The 14,348-nt window shown below is 36.6% G+C and overlaps 1 protein-coding gene across 9 annotated transcripts in view; it reads right to left on the bottom strand.

Annotated features, from left to right (window-relative positions):
* The window catches only part of Hipk3 (homeodomain interacting protein kinase 3), a 137,872-nt gene that overhangs the window by 77,208 nt on the left and 46,316 nt on the right, over positions 1 to 14,348 (bottom strand). The gene's annotated exons all lie outside the window — the stretch shown is intronic.

Raw genomic sequence — 14,348 nt, 5'->3', positions numbered from 1 at the left:
CTCTCAATTTAAAATCTCAAGAAGAAAACTTTCCAGGGTCAACACTATAATCTATTTAATAATAATAATAATAATCCATTACAATTCTTTTCCCTGATGAAAGTTAAAAACCTTCAATATTGTCATATTAGTTAATTTGTGTCTCAGTTACTTGGGGTACACTACATAAAGAATTGGGATAGTGTCAAAGTATGTTCATTCACTTAAGAAATATTTACTGAAGAGCTATAGTGGTCAAGACATGCCACAGAAACTGTGCCAAACATTTTCCCCAGGAAAGGTACAGATCCCTAAACTGTATACTTACAGCAGAAGTAAAGTTTTCTGTCAACAAATTAATATTTATAAACCAATGACAAGGACAGAAAATGTGTATCACATAAACAGAGTTTACAGTCATATTCTTTAAACCTAAAGCTGAAGAACTGCCTCAGGAAGAAAAATTAATTATGCACGTCTCAAAAGTATATTTTAAAATACTGGCAGGGATTTTAACAAAAAAGGATGACCACTTCATGAACAGCTGATCCTGGATTCTATTTGCTAAATATACAGTATTATCCTTTGATCTTAATGGGCATCATACTACAAAGACAATTTAATGACTTTCTACTCAGTTACCTTCACAAATGCCTGTTTTCTCACTTTGTATTTTATTATATGGATATCCCTTTAAATGTCTCTCAAAATAAGTCTTTAGTCTTCTATTTGAAAAATATATTATTTAAAATAATCAAGGTTCCCAACGACATTCTATTCTTTTATCCCTATACCTAAAAAGTCATGAGGTTAGAGAGTAAAATTCCAAATATTCTGACCCCATGACCACTGAGTACATAATGATCTTTTAAATAATATTTACATAGACATGAAAAGGGATTTAACATTTACTGGAGTAACTGATTTTCTTCACTATGGCTATTTTACCAACCTATGTTTTATATACTATGGAATCAATCCAGTACCTCCTGACTTATGTATATGAACTCAAACCACACACAGAGCAATCAATCCTCAGTACCTCGGTACCACAACTAAAAAAACTCAGTAGGTACACAAGTATTCAATGTACCATCCAACTACTTGGCCTATCACACAATATATAAACATAAGTCAAAACAATCACATGATAAAATGAACACTGTAATAGTCCATGGTTTGTACTTGTACAAAATTATCTGAAAATTTCATTAGGGGTAAAATCCTTATGCAAATTATCAAGTATACAAAAAATCAGATAAACTGAATGTGGTGGCACATATCTGTAATCCTAGTACTCAGAAGGCCGAGGCAGGATGATCACAAGATAAAGGCCATCCTAGGCTGCACAAGGAATTCAAGGGAGGCCTGGACAACTGACATCTTATCTCAAAACAAAAAAAAAGCAGATAAGCCAAATACAGAAACTCCCATGTTCTCTTTATGTCCTTGAACATCTGCCCCTAAGTATTTGGCAAACTCCTTTGGATTCAGATCAAAGTAATGTAATACCGTCTTGCTAAAGCCTGTCCTAAGACATACACACTCAGCAGTCCCGCTCCAGGCAGAGCTGGGCACTAAGAATTCTCACAGCAGTCCCCATATTCTTCTCCTTTGCACTCCTGAATCAAAGTGCCCAGTTACCAATTGTTTAATCAATTTCTGATGGCTGGATTAACTTCAAACTACCTTCACTCTTCACAATTTAAAACTGTATAGTATTAACTGTATAATCATCTACTAGTTTAACAAATCACAAACATCAATTGTTTAACTCAAAAACAACACATTACCATCATGGTATGTATCTATAATATTAAAAATAACAAGAGCTACCACCTATGAAACTAAACAGGTGTTTTCTTTGTAATATTTTATTTAATAGAAGCAGTATCTTTCCAATTTTCTGTTAAAAAAACTTAAAATCCAGAGGGACTTGCTAACTGGCCCAAGATCACAAAGCTAAGAAGATGTGGCGAAAAGAAAAAGTGGACACATTACACTTGAAATAAATGGCACAAATCATACCTCCTTCAATTCCTAAAAATTTCCTCTGTACTATCTACCACATTCTAAATTGACTTTGGCCTTGGTAAAAAATCAGCTACAAAACCATATTAGAAGCTGGGAGTGGTGGCATACACCTACAACCACAGCACTCTTGGAGGCTGAGGCAAGAGGATCACAATTTCAACCCCATCCTGGGCAATTCAGCAAGACTCTATCTCAAAAAAACCAAAAAGGGCTGGGGATATATCTCAGCATGAAGATCCTAGATTCCCAGTAATGAAGGAAAAAAGAAAAATCAGAACTAGGATTCGTGGTATACTATAATTCCACCTCCAGAGATTGAGAATGAAGGAATTCAAATCTGAGGACAGCTGGGCTACACAGCAAATTCAAGGACAGCCTAGACGACACAGTGAGATCTTATTTCAAAAAAGAAAAGAAACAAGAAAATAACAGAAAAGGAAAACCTTATTAGACAAATTAAGACACCAATATTCATTGTGTAACAGAAAATTACAAATTGAAATCCTCAAGTTCCAAACCACTTCAGCTACTAAAATGCCAGTGACTTCTATCCTTTAAATATACTCAAAGTAGTTTTCAATACTTCACTAATTTATCATTCTTTTAATGATACAAAGCCACACTGACAATTCTAAATATGTCAAACTCACTCATTAATACGCTGTTTTGTGAGGTTTCTCAATGTTATCTTCAATAGTTGGGCATTGTTATGATTCTCTTAATTTTCAAACCACTTGTATATCCAATACTCATTGATTCAGAAAGACAGATGATATAATTCACAGGTAAAAATTTTAAAACAGCTATCATAAATATACATACTAGTGGTATGGTGCTTGCTTAGCATACATGAGGCCTTGGGTTCAATCCCCAGCACCATAAACAACCTCTTAAGTAAACAAGTATACTTGTAAAATTAAAGGAAAGTATGAGTTCAAACAAGAGACAATATTCTAGAAGGACACTGCAAATAGTGATGATGGAAGAGCAATTTAGCAGTATTTGACAAACTTGCAAATGGATCCATCTGCTGACTTAGAAATACAAGCAAATGAAATATAGTACAAGAATATTTATGGCAGTTCTGTATTTTTAAGCAACCCAATATTGTAAATAAACAAAATATCCATCAAGAATGCAACAGTTAAATAAATCTTGATATATGGATCAATGGCAGTCTTTTAAAAAGAATGAGAGCAGTCCTATTCTTTCTTCCTTGAATGTTAGTGGTCAGAAGTCATTATAATTGAAGATATAGAGCAGCCATCTTGGAACCATGAGGCAAGAGACCAGAAGACAACTCAGCACACAAGGCATTGCGGAACATAAGGATTAAAAGAGCCGAGGTCCCTGATGACATTACTAGCCAGCCCGCTGTAACTAATTCACAACATGTGGTATCTCTTGAAGTCTGGTGGAGGCTTGTCAGTAGGGTGAAATGAAACAGGAATTCTGTGATTCCCCATATAGGTGAGAGGATCCCCTAGAACATGACATTTCAACAGGCCATCTGGTTTACTAGCGATGACTGCAGCTGCTAGCAGCTGTGAGCACTCATTGGTTTGTGGCAGCAACAATCCAACTCTACTTGTCTTCCAGGAAACTCTGGCATCCTTGTACCTGCAGTGGTCTTAGCGGTGCTAGCCAGAGCCCTGAGTCTACCCTATCAGCTCCCCCATAGCCCACTGACACATGGATGGCAAGAACGGCTGCTGCAAACCATGGTGCTCTGGGGCAGTTTGTTACGTAAGTCATGGTGGCACTAACTGATAACCTGCTTGTCTGACCAAGGTTCAGTCCACAGAATGACTTGAGCCAGATGCTGACCCCAACACCAAGCCTCATTTACCATTATCCTCTCCCACTTGCTCTGTGCTCTGAGAAAGTTCTGAACCCCTGCTGGACCTGTTATCTCACTTCTCAAATGTAATATGGGATCATTTCCAAGCCCCCTTTCTGACAGCTTAAAAAAAAAAATGATCATAGGGCTACAGCTATAACTCTAGTAGAACACTTGCCTAGCATTTGTGAGGTCCTGGGTTCCATCTCCAACACCACACCACATGCCATGCACAAAACTGCCCACAAATTATGTGTCACTCTATCAATTGTGGGATACACTGACATCCCTCCACATTCCTTTGGCTAGACTGGTGACTCTTTTGACTGACAGGACTCTAGGAAAGGTAATACCACTGTGTGACTGATTTCCAAAGCCAATTCAGAAAACAGCACATTTGCCTTGTTTTTAAACACAAGTGCTTCCAGCCCTGAGCCATCTTGTGACAAGTCTGACCATTCTGAGACCACCATGCCGTAAGGAAAGGTCACATGTATGCTCAGGGTAGCTCTTCTGGTCTTTGAGTTCTCCCAGCCAGCGCCAAAGTGTAAGGAGGCTACAGCTGGTTCTGTCCCAGTCGTTGAATCAACCCAGTCTGTCTCCAGACACTAGACAGCAGAGACAAGACATCTCCATAGTGCCTGTCCAAACTCCTCAATCTAATACATGTGGCTGCTTTATACAGCACAGTATCTTAAAAAAAGTTTGTATGCCCTGATTAATGAGATGACATTGTTACATAAAAAAAACAGGATTCTAACAAACGTGTGTACTTTACTATAGTTATTATCCCAAGCTTAATATATACATATATATAGTATATACATATATACTGGCATAAGTATTGAATATCTGTAGAAACATAAAGAAATTATGAGTTTTTGCCTTGAAGAGAATAACAAAACTATTGGAGCAATGAAAAGATTTGCATTTCATTGTGTACCCTTTCTCACCACCTTTAATTTTTTACCATGTACATCAATTACCTGTTCAATAATTTTTAACCTATTAAAATGTATTTAATACTAGAAAGAAAATTAATAATCAAGAATTTGCTTCAAAATAATAAAGAACAGGGCTGAGGATACAGCTCAGTGGTAGAGCGCTTGCTTAGCAAGAATGAGGCCCAAGGTTCAATCTCCAGCACAGCCAAAAGAAAATAATCCAGAAAAGTTGTCACAGATATGAATAAAATGAAACTAACCAAAAACTGTTTATTATAGAAATTTGATAATGGATATGTAGGTGTTCACAATGCTATCATGTCTACTTCTGAATATGTTTACATTTTTCCTTAACATAAATAAATAACCGAACAAACATACAATTAAAACTCCATCCAGACAGATTTTGATTCCATAGGTCTGTAGTGAGGTATAAGCATATGCTCTCCCATGGCCATTTTGATTCATACTAAAATATGAGAACTACTAACTTTAGTCTGTAAAAGCAACAACAAAACCCTAGGCCAAAAAAAAAAACCCTAGGCAAATTCAGGTTCTACCAATTCAGTACCCTCAAGTTTGAACACAAGATGAAGTTCTAAGGAACAGGATTAATGCACACAACTTTAAATCAATCCACATGGTTTGCTGTATTTGAACAAAAGCTGAGATCCAAGCAAATGACTCAGAGAAATTAAAGGGCTATAACTTCTGAATCTGCTGCTCCTATCTTTTCTTTCTAAACATGCCGACCTAGAAAGCAAACAATCAGCCCAAGGGGCCCAACTTCAGGCAACTAAAGGAAGCTTAGAAAAAAGTTGATCATTATTACTAACCAACCTATTCTTAGTCACTGTGCTTCATGGGAGCATTCTCAAAGGAGACTTTAGAAAATAAACACCAATAGGAATGTCACATAATATATACCACATCAGTAAAAGGGGGAACTGGTGACAGTTACAATGGACTATAATTAAGAACAATAGATTACTAACTTGACCATTGGAAGTGCCTGCCACATCCAGGTATCAAGTCTTACCTTTCTCCTATCCTCAATCAGATAAACTAATGATGGAATAAGATTATCTTATACCTGGTGTTTATGAATATAACACAGAAGTAACTCAAGCCCATGGAATCCAAAACACTTTTTGTTATAATCTATGTCCTATTATTTTTCAATCAATATATACTATGCAATCTTCTATACCTATATTATTCATGACTTTTTTTTTCTTATCAACTGACTGAGGAGTGAAGTTTTGAAATACTATCCTTTTGTGAACTAGAGCTGCCTATAAAATATTACTCAGAGGATAGTGAAGACTCCTGTTAGAGCCACCATTAAGCTTCCATTCTTCAGGCTTAATCATTTCATGTGCTTTCATGCCATGTTCTGAATGTTTATGTACTCTCAAAATTTGTATGTTGAAACCCAACATCCAAGGTGATGATGGTACTGTCTTAAGGTATCAGTTTCAGGTGTGGTGGCACATGCCTGTAATCTGAGCTACTTGGGAGACTGAGGCAGGAGGATCACAAGTTCAAGATCAGCCTGGGCAACTTACGGAGACCCTGTCTCAAAAAAAAAGAAAAAGAAAAAAAGAGCTGAGGACGTAGCTTAGCTTAGTGATTACTATCATATGCAGTGCCCTGGGTTCAATCCCCACAATCATGGCCAAAAAAAAGATGTAGAGCTTTTGGGAGGTGATGAGTTCATGAGGGCTATCTCATTGAGAATGGGATAAAAGGGGCCTGAAGGACCTTGTTTGCCTCTACCACGGGAAGGTCGCAGCTAGAATGTGCCATGTCTGAAGCAGAGAGCAAGAATAAACCAGATACTGATTCTGATGGTACCCTGATGTTGGGATTTCTCAGCCTCCAAAACAAGCTCTTTATAAACAACCCAGACTAAGGAATTTTTTGATAGCAGACCAAATGGACTAAAAATATAGGCCTTACTTTTCTAATCCTCCAAACTTTTAAGTACCATTTGAACCCTACCCAAATTGTTTTACAATTACCAAATAAAAATCTTTTACAATTACCAAAGGATCAGTGGGTAACAACAATACTGACACCCAGTCATGGGTCTGACCACTACTAACTACAGATCTTTTCATAATGTTTTTTTATTACTCATCATGCTTTCTGAAAACGGAGAGGTAACAAATATTTTACTAACATATTCAATTGGTTAATATGAAATTTTTTAATCATTTTCTATCACTCAGGCATACATATTGCACATGGAATAGGCTTCTATTAAACTATAGCATCACAAATACATTTAATTAAAGACAACAATGCTTTGGATCCTCCTTACTCAACTTTTTTCTATTTGTTCAAAACTCCATTTTAAAAATCTTTTTTTAAAAAATCATCATACGGGCCGGGGATTTAGCTCAGTGGTTCCACCGCCTGCCTCGCAAATGCAAGGACCCAAGTTCGATCCCCCGTACCAAAAAAAAAAAATTTAATTAAAAAAATAAAAATCCTGAGATAGATATATATAGATATATATATACACACACACATACATAGACATATCTATATATCTTAACACAGATTAAAGATTTACCACTTTAACCATTTTTAAGTGTACTGTTCAGTGACATTAAGTACATTCACAAATGTGATCATTACCAGCATCCAATCCACTTTTCCTCTTTTCATACTGAAACCCTGTACTCATTAAACAGTAATTCTCTATCTTCCCTCTCCATAACCCCTAGCAACCACCATTTATTTTCTGCTCTAAGAATCTGACTTTCTAGGTATACCTCATTAGTAAGGTCACATAATATTTGCCTTTTTGTGATCTGGTATAATCTCCTCATGGTCTATTCAAGTTGTAGCCTGTGACAGAATTTTCCTTCCGTTTTAGGACTGAATATGCCAGGCATGGTGGCACACTCCTGTAATCCGAGCACTCTGCGGGGGCTAAGGCAGGGTGATAGAAAGTTCCAGCCCAGCCTGGACAACTTTGCAAGGCTGTCTCAAAAAGACAAAAAAAAAATTTTTTTTTTAAATTTGAGAGAGTCTCACTATATAGTTTAGGCTGGCCTTGAACTCACTACGATCCTCCTGCCTCAGCCTCCCAAGTGCTGAGATTACGGGCATGTGCCACCATGCCCAGCTAAAATTTTTTTAAAGGGGCTAGGGATATAGCTCAAGGCAAACCAGGGTTCAATCCCCACTACCACAAAAAATAATTAAAAATATATTCACAAGCAGTGGCTTATGGCTATAACCTCAGCACTCAGGAGGAAGACCAGGAGTTTGAGGCCAGTCTGAGCTACATAGCAAGACCTCAACCCAAAAGACAACAAAAATTTTTTAATCAATCAGTGGCAACAAATAATAAGATGTCAATAATGTTTCTTCCAGCAATTATTTTGATAAAATGGTATTATTTAACAATCATATTAGAACTTCATTCCTACTTCAACTGAAAAATTCTCAACATTTTAGAGAAGTATAAGAGGTCTTTCTCTTAAAAGTCTTAAAAATTCTGGCCATAGTGGCACACACATGTAATCCCGGTCTCCTCAGGAGGCTGAGGCAGGAGGATCACAAGGTCAAGATCAGCCTGGACCATGTCTTAAAAAATAAGAGAAAAAAGGGCTAGGGATCTAACTAAACATCACAATACTAATTTAATTATATAGTGAGTTATTAAATCCACGAGTTATACAACTACAGTAGTACCTTGGTACCTGTCATTAATTGGTTCTTGGAGGCCTAAAGAATACCAAAAATGAAAGAGTAGCAAGCCACAAGGCAACAGACACGGATAAGTTCTAGCTTGTGCACTTAGTATCAAAAAATAGCGAGTACCAGGGCAAAATTTACATGAAAACTCATTAAGTTCTTTTGCAAATGGGAAAACGACCAAGATATGGGGGGGGGGGGGTGTAAATTTTGTGTACTATTTTTCAAATAATCAAGTTAGTTTACCCTAAATCATTCTGCTTTTTTCTTTGTATTACAAAGTTAAAGTAGTTAGGCCTACTTTACATAGTGCATGGACTTAACTGGTGACCCAACAGTATGGTTACCCACCTCACCCTAGCTCATCCAAAATGAAAAAGGAAGTTTTTCACAAAAAGAAATGATGGTGTCGGCCACTAATCCCAGCTACTCAGGGGGCTGAGGCAGGAGGAATGCAAGTTCCAGGCTAGCCTGGGCAATTTAGTGAGATCTTGTCTCAAAAAAACTAAATAAACAAAAAGGGCTACATTCCCTGAGTTCACCTGATAGTATGGTGAAAGGGAGAGGGAAGAAGGGGTGGAGGGAGGAAGAATGGAAGGAAAGAAGGAAGGGAAAGCAAACAACCTAGCTGTTTCCAGTTAATAATTTCCAAATAGTAGCCACAGAATGATCATCTGTGAATGTATTGCAATTTTTTTTTTCAGGACTGAGGATTGAATCCAGAGCCTCCCCACTCAGCTACATTCCTAGCTCTTTTAATTTTTGAGACGGTCTTGCTAGGTCACTACATCGCCCAGGCTGAGCTTGAATTCAAATCCTCCTGCATCAATCAATCAGAGTGCTGGGATTATACCCTGTTTATCATGAGAATTTTGTAATGCTTTATTTGTCCCTCGATATATTTCAATGGTTTCACACTCAAAACCTCTTGTCATTCTCCAACTGAAATGCCACAATCTCCTTCAGGAGGATAAATATAAAAAAGAGGAGAAAAACTTCACCAATTATAGATACTTGCATCTTTGCATCCCAAAGAAGACTAAAGACCAAAAAATCTGAGTCTCTAAATGTCTCCAAATGCTTACATACACCCTGGTCAGCCTACACAGAAAATTTAAACTTGTATCCCTTTCAGTTTAAAATTCATGCTACAGTTTGTTTGGTTTTTTTGGTACTGGGGACCTTGTGCTTGAAAGGCAGGTGGCAGAACCACTGAGTTAAATCCCCGGCCCCTCATGCTACAGTTTTAACAAATTAATTAACCTTGAAAGAAAAAAAAAAAGAAAGACTTTCTTTCAATACAAAAAAAACACACTGAGATGAAAAAATTGACAAATTTTGACTTTATTAAAATTTAAAACTTTCATTCATCAAACAATGCTAGAAATAAAAACCTCAGACATGAGGAAGATTATCTGCAAAACACCTAACTGACAAAAGACCTAAAGTCACATTGTGTTTGGCAAAACTTGGTAGAAAACTGGGTAAAAGATATCAATGGGTGATTCAGAGAATACAAGCCAAAAGACTTTAAGCAATACCCAGTGTTGAAAAATAAAGCAACAGGAACTCTTATGCATTAGATGAAAAGTATAATCACTTTAGAGAGCAAGGCTAAAGATGCACATATTCTATGGTGCCACAAGTCTTCTGCCTAGGGAAATGCTCACACATACAAAAGAAATAAAAAATGTTCACTGCAGCACTGTATGTGGTAAAAAAAATTATAAAGTAACCTAAATATCCGGAAATGCATATTATGGCTTATTCATATAATACAAAGTACACAATACAAGTGTGCTTCATAGTACAATCTTATATGTACCACAAAAAGAAAATTACCAGCTCTAAGGGCTGAAAATCACTGATTTTAAGATGTGTGTCAATTTCGAAAATGCTAAAATAGGGGGATGGGGATGTCAGAAGTGATGAAATGCAGCAAAATGATCTAACTGAAATTACATATAAACATGGATCACGATGATCGCATAGTTAATCTTTTAAATCTCAAAATAACATATAGCAAAAACAAGTTGAAAAAGAACATGGATCATTTATTATAAAGTATATTTATTATAAAAGAAACAAATCTATGAATTTGTTCTTCAAGATACTCAATTCTCTTATATAAGATGACATGGTATTTGCATATAACCTACACACATTCTTCCATGTACTTGAAGTCATTTCTAGATGACTTATGATACCTAATACAATGTTAACATTATGTAAGTAGTTGTCATACAACACTGTTTAGGGAAATGACAAGACAAATGTTTACAGATACAATTATTTTTCTGATCCTTGGTTGACTGAATTCATGCTTGGCTAAATTCTCCGATGCACAATCTACAAAGTGCTAAATGTAATGTTTCTAGATACATTAAATATGATTCAAGATAGGAAAACATGCAGGGAATGATAAACATGCCAGAAAGGATGGGAAACTGAGGGACTTCAATTCTGACTTTCACTTGACAATGTGGGTGGCAAATTGCACAGGAACTGACTCTATTACTTTTATTTTCGTAGCCTGAAATTACATTAAAATTTTAAATGACAAGGGAAAAATCAGAAGAGGCATTATTTATTTTATTTAATTTTTTTTTGGTACTGGGGATCGAACTCGGGACCTTCCTCTTAGGCATCCGGCAGAACCACTTGCTAACTCCCCAGCCCTGGAATTATTTTTTAAACTGTATTTTTTAAAATTACAAAAACATAACCATATTAGATATTACACACCCAATCAGTCACATCCCATTTCACGTCATTTCTACTTTTTAAAACTTTTCTTCCAATTTAAATCAAGTGAAAACATTTAACAGCAAGGAAGATGCAAAAATAAAAAGAAATTTTTTTCTAATCAAGGAACTTATAGCATAATTACACCATTAAGGAAGCAGTAACACAGAAGCAAAGAAAAGGAATGAGGAACAAGAGCAGAATAGGATTCCCTAAGAGATTAACCTGTGTCCTTATTTTTGAAGGGTGATGGGAAAGAGTCTTGTCTGCAAGAGAAGAGATTCCATGCGGTAAAAATCAACAGCCTATATATAGAGAGCATAATGAAAAAATATGACACATGGCTTTATTTGGCAATTAACAAGGACCCACAAATTACAACTGGCCAAAACTGGCCTGCCCTATTTAGCATGCCCACAAGCTTAGAATGGTTTTTACATTTTAAAAACGTCTTTTAAGACAATAAAAAAGTATGGCACAGAGACCATATGTAGCCTACATTGCCTAATATATTTGCCATCTAGTTCTTTTAAGAAAATTTCCCAACCTCTCTACAAGAAGCCAATTTGTCAGTGAAGAGGGTAGCTGGATAAAAAGACCACTGAGAAGGACAACTTTAAGAAGAATACAAAAGTTAGAGGCCATCTCTGAAGAACCCTGTTGTCCACACCAAGGAGCTTTAGATAGGTGAGTGCTTAAGAACGGCCTATGCTGGGTGTGGTGGTACACACCTGTAATCTCACCACTGGAGCTCAGGCAAAAGGACTGCCAAAAGAGTCTGAGGCCAGCCTGAGCCACACAGCAAAATCCTACATCAAAAGTGGGGGAGGGGGAATCAGTAAAAATCACATTTTTGTTTTAGAATGATTATCCAGGCAAAACTGCAAAGGATAAACAGAAAAGTTGCCACAATGGAGACAGCATTATTAGAAAGACCTGTAACTGTCCAGATAATTGTTGATAAGTACCTGAGTAAAGGAAGCACTCAGGGAATGCAGCTGAGAGCACCAGTTATGGACAGCTGGCTAGGAGGAAGAACGGCAGAAGCCGGTCAGAAAACAGAGGGCAGAACTGACACAACTGTGTTTCTGGCCTGAAGAACTGATAGACAAATGATTAAAAAAAAAAAAGAAAAGAAAAAGAAAAACCCAACAAAACAAGAAGCAGAGAGCTGAAAAGGGAAAATGAGCTCCATTTTAACCATGATGTTGGAGGTCCCTTGTGCCTTAACCCAAGTTCCCTTAAATGCAGAACATTAAAGAAAGGCCAACATTCAGGTAGTTCACCTGGGAAAATATCTTCAGTAGGGAAAGGTGTGAAAGACGTGAGGAATATGACAAAAGAAAGAAAATGTAAAGAAATGACAGAATTAAAAATCTCACCATTTGGCAACAATCATAATTCGTTCAAATAAAAACTATCAATGGATGAGCCAGAGCCATGGCACATGCATGGTCTGTAGTCCCAGCTATTGTACTTTGGAGGCTGAGACAGGAGGATTTCAAGTTCAAGGACTCCCTGAGCAACTTAAAGACCCTGTTTCAAGATTTTAAAAAAATTTAATAAAAACAGCTGAGGACATAGATCAGTTAAATCCTCAAATGCTCTGTGTGTGTGTGTGTGTGTGTGTGTGTGTGTGTGTGTGTATTTCTAAAGACACAATTTTGACACTTCTGGTCAATCAACAGAAACTAAAAGTTGAATTTCATTATGTGATCCAACATATTTTTATAATAACATAGTTTTAGTCTATATAAGTAAGGTTCTCTAAGTAGAAATTAGAAAATGCAAGTAAATGATCAGTAATATTCAGACAAAATTTCTACTCATAGTTTGCTTCATTTCTCAATTATATTCTTTAAAGCATATATTTATAAAAGATAAAACATGTCTTATTAGAAATAAAAGGCGGAATACATGACAAAATAAGTTGGTGTAAAGAGTGTATGAGCCCAATTCTAGGCAACAAAGGAAAGGCAGAGAGTATCATAATCCCAGACGTGAAATTATATTACAAAACTACTGTGATAAAAACAGCATGGTACTGGCAAAAGAACAGATCTGAGGATCAATGGAACAGACTAGAAGATGTAGAAACAACTCCAGACACACTCAGCCACCTCATTTTTGACAAAGGAGCCAAACTCTTTCACTGAAAGAAAGCCTATTCAATAAATGGTGCTGGAAAAACTGGCTATCCACATGCCAAAGATTGAAACTTAACCCATATCTTTCACCATGCACTAACCTAAAATCAAAATGGATCAAAATCTAAATATTAAAACAGAAACACTAAATCTGCTGGAAGAGAGAATAGGTAGAACACTTGAGGACATAGGAATAGACTATGACTTCACAAATGAAACCCAGACCACAGGGGAAACACTACAAAGAATCAACGACTGAGACCTAATCTTATTAAAAAGCTTTTGCACAGCAAGAGAAACCACCAGCAGAGTGAAGAGACAACCCACAGCATGGGAAAAATTTTTTTACCAGCTATTCATCAAACAAAGGACTATTATCTAGAATATATAAAGAACTCAAAAAAAATCAGACCCCCAAATTTAAAGATCCAATCCAAAAATGGGCATTTGCAATGAAAAGACACTTGTCAGATAAAGAAGTAGAAACAGCAAATAAATATATGAAAAAATGTTCAACATCACTGGTCATTCGTGAGATGCAAATTAAAACAATCCTCAGATTCCATCTCACTGCAGAAAGAATGGCTGCTATCAAGAAATCAACCAATAACAAATGCTGAAGGGGATGTGGGGGAAAAATGAACCCTTCTCCACTGTTGGTGGGAGTGTAGACTGGTGCAACCACTATGGAAATCAGTGTGGAGATTCCTCAAAAAACTCAAACTAGAGGGCCAGGTTCTACCACCTGCCTCAAAAGCACAAGGTCCCAAGTTTGATCCCAGGTACCAAAACAAAAACCAAAAAACAAAACCCCTCAAACTAGAAGTTCCATTTGACCCAGCTTTCCCCTTCTTAGCATCTTTACAAAAGAATTAAAAGCATCATACCACAGTGACATATGCACATCCATGTTTATAGCAGCACATGTTATAATAGCTGAATCTT

Source organism: Heterocephalus glaber, unplaced genomic scaffold (assembly GCF_053883595.1).
Source record: "Heterocephalus glaber isolate CG9 unplaced genomic scaffold, H.glaber_assembly_v1.0 deba00000594, whole genome shotgun sequence".
Taxonomy (NCBI): Eukaryota; Metazoa; Chordata; class Mammalia; order Rodentia; family Bathyergidae; genus Heterocephalus; species Heterocephalus glaber.
This window is presented reverse-complemented; position numbering and strand designations above follow the sequence as displayed.